Genomic DNA, 12,031 nt, shown 5'->3' on the forward strand with positions numbered 1-12,031 from the left:
CTTGCCTTTATGATTTCTCATTTGTACTCAAACTGCTTCTGCATCCTGATCTCCAGAACTCAGGTCATCCCTCTCTATTACGCTAATACCATCATTAATTAACAGAGCTACCCCGCCACCTTTTCCAAGCTTCCTGTCCTTCCAAAATGCCATGTCACCTCCTATATTCACATCCCAATCTATGTCGCCATGCATCCATGTCTCTGTAATGACTATCAGATCGTACTTATTTATTCTATTTGTGCTCCCAGTTCATCTGTTTTGTTTCAAATGCTCCATGCATTCAGATACAGAGCATTTAGTTTTGTCCTTTTATTATTTTTGTCACCTCTAGCCTTATCTGTCGATTTACTCTTAGATTTGTACATTCTGTCCCTTCCTGTCACAGTCTGTTTATCATTTCCCATATTTATACCTTTCTCTTTGCCTTGTCTCTCCTCCTTGATTCACCATATCTTCCCAAATTTGATCCCTTGCCCCCACTATTCGGTTTAAAACCGTCTCTACTTCCCTCGTTATGTGGCTCGCTGGAACACCGGCACCAGCACGGTTCAGGTGCAGACCGTCCCAACGGTACAGCCACCTCTTTCCACAGTACTGGTGCCAATGCACCATGAACCAGAACCCACTACTACCACACCAGTCTTTCAGCCGCACATTACTTTCTCTAATCTTATTTGTCCTATGCCAATTTGCACATGGCTCAGGTAATAATCCAGGGATGATTAACTTTGAGGTTCTGCTTCTTAATTTGGTGCCTAGTTCCTCATACTGACTTTGCAGAACCTCTATCCTTGTCCTGCCTATGTCGCTGGTACCGACATGGACCACGACGACTGGATCCTCCCCCTCCCATTGTATGTTTCGCTCCAGCCCTGAGCAGATGTCCTGAATCCTGGCACCGGCAGGCAACACAGCCGTCTGGACTCTTGCTTTTGCTGCAGAGAACAGAGTCAATCCACCTTACTATACTGTCCCCTGCTACCACTACATTCCTTTTTTCTCCCTCTTTGAGCCGCAAACATTTACTGCAGACGTGTTTGCCCTGGATCACACTGGCATCCAGGAACTCCCACATGCTGCAGCTGTGACACATCACCTGTCCTGTCATCCTTAACGTGTTTCAATTAACTACTTAAATATTTTATTCAATTATTCATTTTATTGCATATTTTATTAAACTTACCACTAGTTTGTTTACTATTTTAAACGTTAGGACTAAAATGGATCTTAATCACTTACCAGATGCGCATCAAGCAGGTCGGTTCTTCCAAACCAATCAACTACCTGCTTGCCTGTGATGTCACAGCTTACCAGATCCTCACCAAACAGCTCCTTCCACTGCACCGAAGAAAGAACCAAATCCTGTCTCCTCACCCCAGCGGGTCTCTGTTTCCCTGCTCTCACTCTCCATTGTGACGTCACTCCTCGATTTTTTTTTCCCCTGCTCTGCTCCTCTCTCTCTCGCTCTGTCTCCGAGTCTGTGCTTTTGGCGCATTTCTTCATTTGTTGTTCCGTTGTGCTCCTCTGTTTCTGGTCCAAAATCTGACTCTGGTGGGACTTGAACCCACAACCTTTGAATATCATCTTAATCATTATTTAGAAGTCCAACACGCTATCCATTGCGCCACAGAGCCTCACACATTTTTATTAACATCACTAAGGCCTTTGATCTTGTCAGCAGAGACGGCCTCTTCAAACTGCAATGGAACATAGGCTGCCCTCCTGACCTCTTGGGCATCATCTCTTCTTTCCACGAGAACATGCACAGTTCCATCAGTTACAATGGAGCAACATCAGACGCTTTCAAGATCAGCAGTGGGGTAAAGCAGGGCTGCGCGCTGGCGCCAACTCTCTTAGGAACAGAGGAACATCGGAGTAAGCTATTCAGAACGTCGAGCCTGCTCTGTCATTCAATTCGATCATGGCTGATCACCTACCTCAAAGCCCCTTTCCCATGCTATCCCCATATCCCTTGATGTCATGAGTATCAAGATTTCTATCAATTTCTGTCTTGAACATGCTCAATGATTGAACTGCCACAGCCCTCTGGGGCACAGTATTCCAATGATTCACCACCGTCTGAGTGAAGAAATTCCACCCATCTCAGTTTTAAATGGCCTACTCCTTATTCTGAGACGATGTCCTTTGGTTTTAGACTCACCAACCAGGGCAAACATCCTGTCTACATCCACACTGTCACGCCCTGTAAGAATTTTGTCAGTTTCAATCAGATCACCTCTCATTCTTCGAAACTTTAAGGAATACAGGCCCAGTTTCCTCATCAGACAATCCCACCATCCCAGGGATTAGTCTGGTGACATAAAAACAAGAAATGCTGGAACCACTCAGCAGGTCTGGCAGCATCTGTGAAAAGAGAAGCAGAGTTAACGTTTCAGGTCAGTGACCCATCTTCGGAACTGACATATATTAGAAAAGTCACAGGTTATAAGCAAGTGGGGTGGGGGTGGGGCAAGAGATAACAAAGGAGAAGGTGTAGATTGGACAAGGCCACATAGCTGACCAAAAGGTCATGCAGCAAAGGCAAACAATATGTTAATGGTGTGTTGAAAGACAAAGCATTAGTACAGATTAGGTGTAAATGGACTGAATATTGAACAGCAGGAAGTACAAACCTGAAAAAAACAGTAGGTAAGCAAACTGAACAAACTGAGATGAAATGAAATAAATGCAAAAAAAGAGATTAGTCTGTTGACCCTCTGTTTCACCCCCTCTATGGCAAGTGTATCCTTCATAAGATGAGGAGACTAAACTGTACACAATACTCCAGTGCGGATTCACCAAGGCTCTAGACAATTGCAGCAAGACATATTTACTCCTGTACTCATGACCCCTCGTGTGGGTACAGCATACCATTTGCCTTCCTAATTGATTGCTGCACCTGCACAAGAGCTTTTAGTGTCTCAGGAACAAGGACACCCAGGTCCCTTTGGACATCGACACTTCCCAACCTCTCACCATTTAAGAAATACTCTGTCTTTCTGTTTATTCTACCAAAGTGAATAACTTCACACTTATTCACATTATATTCCATGTTCTTGCCCATTCACTTAGCCTCTCCAGGTCCCCTGGAAGCCTCTCTGCATCCTCCTCACAACTCACATTTCACCGAGCTTTGTGTCATCTGCAAACTTGGAAATATTACATTTAATCCCCACATCCAAATCATTTATATAGGTTGTTAACAGCTGTGGCTCCAACACTGATCCTTGCAGTACCCCAATAGTAACAGCCTGCCATCCTGAGAAGGACCCGTTATTCCTGCTCTCTGTTTTCGGTCTGTTAACCAATTCTCAATCCATATCAGTATATTATCCCCAAGCCTATGTGCTCTAATTTTGTTTACTCACCTCCTGTGTGGGACCTTACCAAAGGAAAATGCAAATACCACACATCCACTGGTTCTCCTTTATCTGTTCTATAGGTAACATCCTCAAAAATCTCAACAGGTTTTTCAAACCTGTTTTCCTTTTCATAAATCTATGTTGACTCTGCCCAATCATGTCATCATTTTCGAACTGTCTAGTTATCACATCCTTTATAATTGGCATATTCTTCTCCATGCTGCTATTGCACACTTTCAATTACTCAGATACAGGTGTTCACCTGCACATCAGAGCTGACGACAAGCTGTTCAACTTGGCAAGACTGTGCGCCAAGACCAAAGTGGGTAAGTTCCTAGTCTGTGAGTTGCTATTTGCTGATGATGCTGTGCTGACATCCCATAATGAAGTTCATTCACAGCAGCTTGTAGATCGGTTCTCCCTGGCCTGCAAACAGTTTGGACTGACAATCAGCATCAGGAAGATGAATGTTACGGGCCAGGACGTAGAGACTCCACTTTCCATCAACATCGATAACCTCACTTTGGAGGTTGTCAACAGCTTCACATACCTTCAATCAACAATCACCAGCAATCTGGCCCTTGATGCTGAAATCAGCACCAGGATTGCCAATGCTGCAGCTGTCATGTCAAAGTTGAGAAGACAAGTGTGAACCGACAGCAAACTGACCGAAAATACAAAGCTCCACGTGTACCAGGCTTGTGTTCTCAGCACCCTCCTTTATAGTAGAGAAGCATCAACAACTTATAAAAGCCAAAAAAAGCGGCTGAACAGCTTCCACCTCCACTGCCTCAGATGGAGACTGGGCATCTCCTGGCAGGACAGAGTGCCGAATGCGGAAGTACACCAGCGTGCAGGGATCCGCAGCATGTTTGCCCTCTTGAGTCAGCGGTGACTCTGTTGACTGGGCCAAATGGATGACGGTCACATTGCCAAATACATGCTCTATGGTGAGCTTGCTATCAGCATGAGATCAACAGGTCAGGGAAAAAAATCAAGTCCTTTGGAGAGGTTTGAGTTAATTCAGGAGAGTGGGCATGGATTTATCAATGGGAGTTCATGCTTGACGAATCTAACTGCATTTGTTGATAAACGATCTGAGAATACTGATGAAGGGAATGCAGTGGATGTTATTTATATGGATATTACGAAATCATTTTATAAAGTACCACATAAAAGGGTGGTTAACAAAATTGGGGTTCATGGATTAGGAGGGTCAGTGTCCATTTGGATAGTAAATTGTTTTAAAGACTGAAAACAGCGAGTCATATTAAATGGTTCTTGGTCAGACCGGAGGATAGTGGACAGTGGTGTTCCCCAAGGGTCAGTGCCAGAACCACTGCTTTTTTTGCTAAAGGTAAGTGATTTGGATCTTGGAATACAGAGTAGAATCTCAAAATATGCCGATGGCACCAAACCTGGAGGAGTGGCAAACAGTGAGGATGATATGAACTCCCTGCAACAGGACAGTGACAGGCTAGCAGAATGGGCAGACAGGTGGCAGATGGAATTTAATAGTGACAAGTGTGAGGTGATGTATTTTGGCATAAGGAATAGGGAGAGGCAATATATACTTAATGGCACAGTTATAAAGAGTGTGCTGGAATAAAGGGACTTGGGGTTCATGTGCACCGATCTTTGAAGGTGGCAAGACATATTGCGAGAGTGGTTAGCAAAGCATATGGGATCTTGGGCTTTATAAATAGAGGCATTGAGTACAAAAGCAGGGAAGTTATGATGAACCATTATAAAACTCTGGTTAGGCCCCAATTGGAGTGTTGCTTCCAGTTCTGCTCAGCAGACTTTAGAAAGAATGTGAGGGTCCTTGAGGGGATGCAGAGGCGATTTACCAGAATGGATCCAGGGATGGGGGATTTTAGTTACAAGGTTAGGTTGGAAAAGCTAGGATTATTCTGCCTATAACAAAGGAGATTGAGTGGAGAATTGATAGAGGTGTATAACACCTCTAGAGAACAGGCCATCCTAGACTGGGTATTGTGTAATGAGAAAGGATTAGTTAACAATCTTGTTTTGTGGGGTCCCTTGGGGAAGTGCGCCCATAATATGATGAAATTCTTCATTAAGATGGAGAGTGAGAGAGTTGATTCCGAGACTCGGGTCCTGAATCTAAACAAAGGAAACTATGAAGGTATGAGGCGGGAGTTGGCGATGATAGATTGGGGAACGTTACTTAAAGGGTTGACAGTGGATAGGCAATGGCTAGCATTTAAAGAGCGCATGGATGAATTACAACAATTGTTCATTCCTGTCTGTGCAAAAGTAAAACAGTAAGGGTCGCTCAACTGTGGCTTACAAAAGAAATTAAGGAAAGTATTAGATCCAAGGAGGAGAAATATAAAATGCCCAGAACAAGCAGCAAACCTGAAGATTGTGAGCAGTTTGGAATTTAGCAGAGGAGGACAAAAGGATTGATTAAGAAGGGGGAAATAGAGTATGAGAGTAAGCTAGCAGAGAACATAAAAACTGACTGTAAAAGCTTCTCTAGATATGTGTCGAGAAAAAGATTAGTGAAGACAAATGTGGGTCCCTTACAGTCAGAAACGGGGGAATTTATAATGGGGAACAAAGAAATGGCAGACCAATTAAATACATACTTTGGTTCTGTCTTCACAAAGGACGATACAAATTACCTCCCAGAAATGTTGGGGAACATAGGGTCTAATGAGAAGGAGGAACTGTATGAAATCTGTATTAGTAGGGAATGTTTGGGAAATTGATGGGATTGAAGGCCGATAAATCCCCAAGGCCTGATAATCTGCATCCCAGAGTACTTAAGGAGGTGGCCCTTGAAATAGCAGATGCATTTCTGGTCTTTTTTCAAAATTCTGCAGACTCTGGAACAGTTCAAATGGATTGGACGGTAGTTAATGTAACTCCACTATTTAAAAAAAGAGGCAGAAAGAAAACAGCGAATTATATACCGGTTAGCCTGACATCAGTCGTGGGGAAAATGCTGGAGTCCATTATAAAAGATGTAATAGCAGAGTGCAATAATAACTCGTCTCCACTCCTAGTATTTCTAAATCCCACACATTCACTATAATGTGAACAATTATTTCCTGTTGTGTCTCTCTCAGATTTGTAAACTTCACTGTATTGGAGTGAGGTGACATCTACTGGCGGGAAGCAAGAACTGCAATCAAGCAGCAGAAACTCCACAGTCTGTCAGGGTTCAAGAAAAATTGCAATGGGAGGAAACAGCGAATTGGTTTGATTGAGTAGATGGAGACATGATTCCACTTGTGGTGGTGTCTGAAGCAAAGGCCAGAAATACAAAATTGTCATTAATAAAAGAAATGAGGAATTCATGAAAAATGTAGTAACGTAGTGAATGGTTAGAATGTGGATAGAATAGAAAGTGAGATTGGATGGACAGAAGCAGTCTGAAAGGATGGCTGAAACAAAAGGTGAGTGCCCTGAAACGTTAACTGTGTTTCTCTCAGCACAGATGCTGCCAGAGCTGCTGAACATTTCCAGCAGTTTCTGTTTTTATTTCAGCATTTGCAGGATGTTGCTTTGATCTGAAAAAAAAGTGGATGATTGGCTGGGGGGTTCCAGTGAAATTCCACAGCAGCTAAAGAAACCTGACTGTTCAGTGGCTCGTTGGTCTAGGGGTATGATTCTCGCTTATGGAATGTGCTTGATTAACATGTAAGAAATCCAGGGTTCTAATCCCAGATGAGCCCTAGCCTGCTGGCATTTTTAGATTAAGGTTATCTATCGGTTTCAGCCTTGCAGAAGGTGGAATTGACTTCCAAACAGAGCTGGCTTGAGGACCAGACAACTGGATTCAAAGAGCTTGTCGACAAAATTGCAATTAACGAAATGTACAGATAGCCAAGTGGGAATATAAAGTTGTTGCTGTAATTGTGACCTGACTCCAAAAACAACAGGACTGGGTTCTGGATTGGAATGGAATGGAATCCTTCAGTGTTTCTGTTGTTTGGCTTGCATTGACTCATCGGTTTTCTTGTTTTTCACTTTGTCGATGCCTTTGAATAATTGTGGATCCTTCTTCAGGGTGTCTTCTTTCACCAGGTAGTTCTGACCTCTGATGATGTTCATTGTAATCAGCTTCAATTCGCTGATAGTTTTGGAAGTGAGCAGATTTCCTTTGCTTGAGTCTACAACATGGAACTCAGTCTGACATGTGGACCCATGGGAGGATTTGAATGCCACCCCTGCCTTGGAGTTGCATCCATCCAATAAGAGACCGAGTAGAAGTGACAGTTCTGTCAGTCGAATATGAGACTTTTAATGGCAGGGTTGTGAGTTTGAGTGCCATTCTGTTTTTCCCTTTTTTAAGGCTTCATGAGTAGAGAGTACAGGGAGTGTTTGAAATGAGCAAGTCTCGCTTTGATTCAGGACTCTTACCTCTCAGCAGCATCTCACTATGAAAGATTGAATTTGATCTCATTTCATTCTCAGCTCGGGGTCTGTGCGGCTCAGTGGCACTTCTGGCTGTCTCCCGCTTCACAATCCATCAGTACTGAGAAAGCAATGGGGAATATTACTCACATGTTGTGTTCTTTAATTTTTTGGAAAACTTGAATGTATGTATTTTCTTCCAAAACAAGGGCACCAAGCCACTGTTAATGTAGGGCTGAAATAGCTCAGTTGGGAGAGCGTTAGACTGAAAATCTAAAGGTTCCTGGTTTAATCCCGGGTTTCAGCAATTTTGCTTCCTTATGCGTCCCTTGCCTTGGTCCTGATTTTCCGGTTGCACAATTTACTTTGAAATTATTTACCAAGCACCAGTGGATTGAATTTGAGAAACAACACAGAGTCATTTACAGCACAGAAGGTGGTCGTTTGGCCTATCACGTCCATGCTGGCTCTCCCCGGAGCAATCTAGTCAGTTCCACTCACCAGCTCGGTCCCTTTCCTCCTGCAAGTTTGTTTCCTTCAAGTATCCATCTAATTTCCTTTTCAAATCATTGATTGTCTCTGCTTCCACCACACTCGTGGGCCAAGACATTACTACCCACAGCATAAAAAATTCCACCTCATCAAGGATGGGAAATACTTATATCATCTTTATGTGCTTATTCTCTCTTTCTTTGAGAATAGACTGACAGTCAACATGAAAGGAAACCCAAAAATCTTCGAGCAGCATGTAAATGATAAGTGGGTAGTAAGAGGTTGAGTCGGGCCTAAGAGGGACAAAAAGGATAATATAAGCTTAGAGGTGCAGGGCAATGTTAATCTACTTAATGAGTACTTTGTATCAGTGATCACTAAGGAAGTGGAATTTGACAAAATATCAGTCGAAGTGAAGAGAGTAGAGTCAATGGAGAGGGTACAAATTGAGAGAGGGTGGTACTAAAAAGGCTGGCTGTCCTTAGGGAAGATAAATCACCTGGTCCGGATGGCTCACATCCCAGGTTGCGAAAGGAAATGCGGATGCAGATAACGGAAGGGCTTGCTATAATCTTCCAATCTTCCCTGGATACGGGGGAGGTGCCAGAGGATTAAACAGTGGCAAATGCGACACCCTTATTCAAGAAAGGGTGTAAGGACAGTCCGGGTAACTACAGGCTAGTTAGATTAACAGCAGCGGTGGGTAAGGTTTTGGAAAGAATAATCAGGGTAAAAAATCAACAGTCACTTGGAGAGGTTCGAGTTAATTAAGGAGAGTGAGCATGGATTTATAAATGGGAGTTCATGCTTGACTAATCTAACTGCATTTTTTGATGAACTAACAGAGCAGGTTGATGAAGGGAATGCAGTGGATGTTGTTTATATGGATTTTAAGGAAGCGTTTGACAAGGTACCACATAAAAGTGGGGTTTACAAAATTGAGGTTCGTGGTATAGGAGGGTCAGTGTCCAATTGGATAGAAAATTGGTTTCAGGACAGAAAACAGGGAGTCTTATGAAATGATTCTTTGTCAGACTGGAGGATAGTCGACAGAGGTGTTCCCCAAGGGTCAGTGCTAGAACCACTGCTTGTTTTGCGAAAGATAAAGGACTTGGATCTTGGAATATTGAGTAGAATCTCAAAATATCCCGATGACAACAAACTTGGACGAGTGGCAAACAGTGAGGATGATATAAACTGCCTGCAACAGGACAATGATAGGCTAGCAGAATGGGCAGACAGGTGGCAGAAGAAATTTAATAGTGACAAGTGTGAGGTGATGTATTTTGGCATAAGGAATAGGGAGAGGCAATATTTACTTAATGACACAGTTCTAAAGTGTGTGTTGGAATAGAGGGACTTGGGGTTCATGTGCATCAATCTTTGAAGGTGGCAAGACATATTGCGAGAGTGGTTAGCAAAGCATATGGGATCTTGGGCTTGAAAAAAAGAGGCATTGAGTACAAAGCAGGGAAGTTATGCTGAACCATTATAAAGCTCTGGTTCTGCCCCAGTTGGCGTGTTGCTTCCAGTTTTGCTTACCACACTTAAGAAAGAATGTGAGCGTCCTTGAGAGGATGCAGAGGAAATTCACCAGAATGGATCCAGGGATGGAGGATTTTAGTTACAAGGTTAGGATGGAAAATCTAGGGTTGTTCTACCTGCATCAAAGGAGAGTGAGGGGAGAATTGATAGATGTGTTTTCGGCTATGACAGTTTTAAATAAATTGGCAAGGAAACATTGTTCCCGTTAACTATTGGTACAAGGACTAGGGGACACAGATTGAAGGTTTTGGACAGGAGATACAGGGGGAATGTGCGCAAGAACTTTTTTACACTGATTGGTGATGATCTGCAGCTCGCTGCCCACGAGGGCGGTGGAAATGGAGACAATCGAGGATTACAAAAGGAATTTGAATAGGCACTTGAAGGAACTACTTTTACAGGGCTATGGGGATCGAGCAGAGAAGTAATAACTCGTCTCCACTCCTAGTATTTCTAAATCCCACACATTCACTATAATGTGAACAATTCTTTCCTGTTGTGTCTCTCTCAGATTTGTAAACTTCACTGTATTGGAGTGAAGTGACATCTACTGGCAAGAAACAAGAACTGCCGTGATGAGATCAGCCATGATTGTATTGAACGGCGGAGCAGGCTCGAGTGGCTGACTTGCCGACTCCGGCTCCTCGTTCTTATGTTCATAGAATCATACAGCACAGAAGGAGGCCATTCGGCCCCATTGTGCCTCTGCTGACTCTGACAAAAAGATGCAATTAGTCCAACCCCCTGCCTATTTCCCCATAATCCTGGAGAATTTCACTTTGAAATATTTGTCCAATTCCTTTATGAAAGTTATAATTGAATCTGTTTCCACCACCCTGTCAGACAATTCATTCCAAATCCGAATCAGTTACTGGGTAAAAAGATCTCTCCTCACCTCCCCTTGACATCTTTGGCCAATTATTTTAAATCTGTGTCCTCTGGTTACTGACCCCCAGGACAGTGGAAACAGTTTCTCCCTCTCGACCCTATGAAAATCCTTCATGATTCTGAACACCTCTATTAAATCTTCCCTTAACCTTCTCTACTCTGAGGAGAACAATCCCAGCTTCACCAGCCTGTCCAGAAAACTGAAACCCCTCATCTCTGGTATCATTCTCGTAAATCTCCTCTGAACTGTCTCAGAAGCTTTGATGTCCTTTCTAAAGCCTGGTGCCCAGAACTGGACACATTACTTGAGCTGAGATCGAGCCAGGGACGCCCACATCCCACGAACGAATAAAAAAACGCTCCCGAACCAGTCCCCAATTCTTAAGCATTTATCGACGCTCCCTGCCCAGTCCCCAAATCTTATTCATTTAGAAACGCTCCCTGCCCAGTCTCCAACTCTTATTCAATTATCGACACTCCCTGCCCAGTCTCCAATTCTTATCCATTTACAGACGCTTCCTGACCAGTACCCAAATCTTATTCATTTAGAGACGCTCCCTGCCCAGTCCCCCAATTCTTATCCATTTGCAGAAGCTCCCTGCCCAGTCCCCAATTCTTATCCATTTACAGACGCTCCCTGCCCAGTCCCCAATTCTTATCCATTTGTAGACGCCGTTTCGGGAAGCCTCACCGGGAAAAGCTTCACCACCGCCATCCGCAGGGATACAGATGGGATTGTTCCATCTTATTGTGGCCCTGAGGTCCTGCTCCAGCTGTGTGAGCCCGCAAAGTCTTCTCGCACTTTGTGAATATCCCGCTCCAACTCCGAACCCGCAGCTCCTGATGCTGACAAAGCTCTCTACCGCGCCTGCGCGCCCCGCTCCTGTCACAGATAGGGCGGATTCTAGGCCGCTGAGCATTCTGGGTATCACACCTGTCATTAATGCTATTCTTTCAGCTGAAAGGTTTTATTCCGTAGATTTCATGACCTGGAATCGTCGTGAGTGTTTTCTTTTGCACCTGTCAGTGCCTGGGAGGATAGAGTCACCTTCACTTTGCAGCCATGAGTTTCTGGTGTGAGAAAGTGGTGCTTAACACAGTATATTTCAGTTTTTGGTCTGTGACTGTGGGTATTATTCAGTACTTGTTTGTTTCTGCTATTGCTCTGTGAGTTTCACCACATATCTTTCAACAACTTGGATGTGAGCATCAGCTTTTGTCTATATCTATCAGTTTCTGAGAAGTGAGAAAGGGTTTGATTCTATCTCTATCAGTTTCTGTTACATGCATGTGTCTTTAATCTGCACCTCCTCTGAGTGTGTCTTCGTCTCTGTACTTGTAGGTGAGTATGT

The 12,031-nt window shown here is 43.6% G+C and overlaps 2 non-coding genes across 2 annotated transcripts; one reads left to right on the forward strand and one right to left on the reverse strand.

Annotated features, from left to right (window-relative positions):
• Positions 1–1,546: 1,546 nt before the first annotated feature.
• Positions 1,547–1,637, reverse strand: trnar-ucu (transfer RNA arginine (anticodon UCU)). The gene is given in 2 exon segments: positions 1,547–1,582; positions 1,601–1,637. It is a non-coding gene; the product is annotated as a tRNA-Arg (tRNA).
• Positions 1,638–7,988: 6,351 nt separating this feature from the next.
• On the forward strand, positions 7,989–8,061 carry trnaf-gaa (transfer RNA phenylalanine (anticodon GAA)). The gene has a single exon. It is a non-coding gene; the product is annotated as a tRNA-Phe (tRNA).
• Positions 8,062–12,031: the final 3,970 nt, after the last annotated feature.

The sequence above is a fragment of the Heterodontus francisci genome, unplaced genomic scaffold (assembly GCF_036365525.1).
Source record: "Heterodontus francisci isolate sHetFra1 unplaced genomic scaffold, sHetFra1.hap1 HAP1_SCAFFOLD_102, whole genome shotgun sequence".
Taxonomy (NCBI): domain Eukaryota; kingdom Metazoa; phylum Chordata; class Chondrichthyes; order Heterodontiformes; family Heterodontidae; genus Heterodontus; species Heterodontus francisci.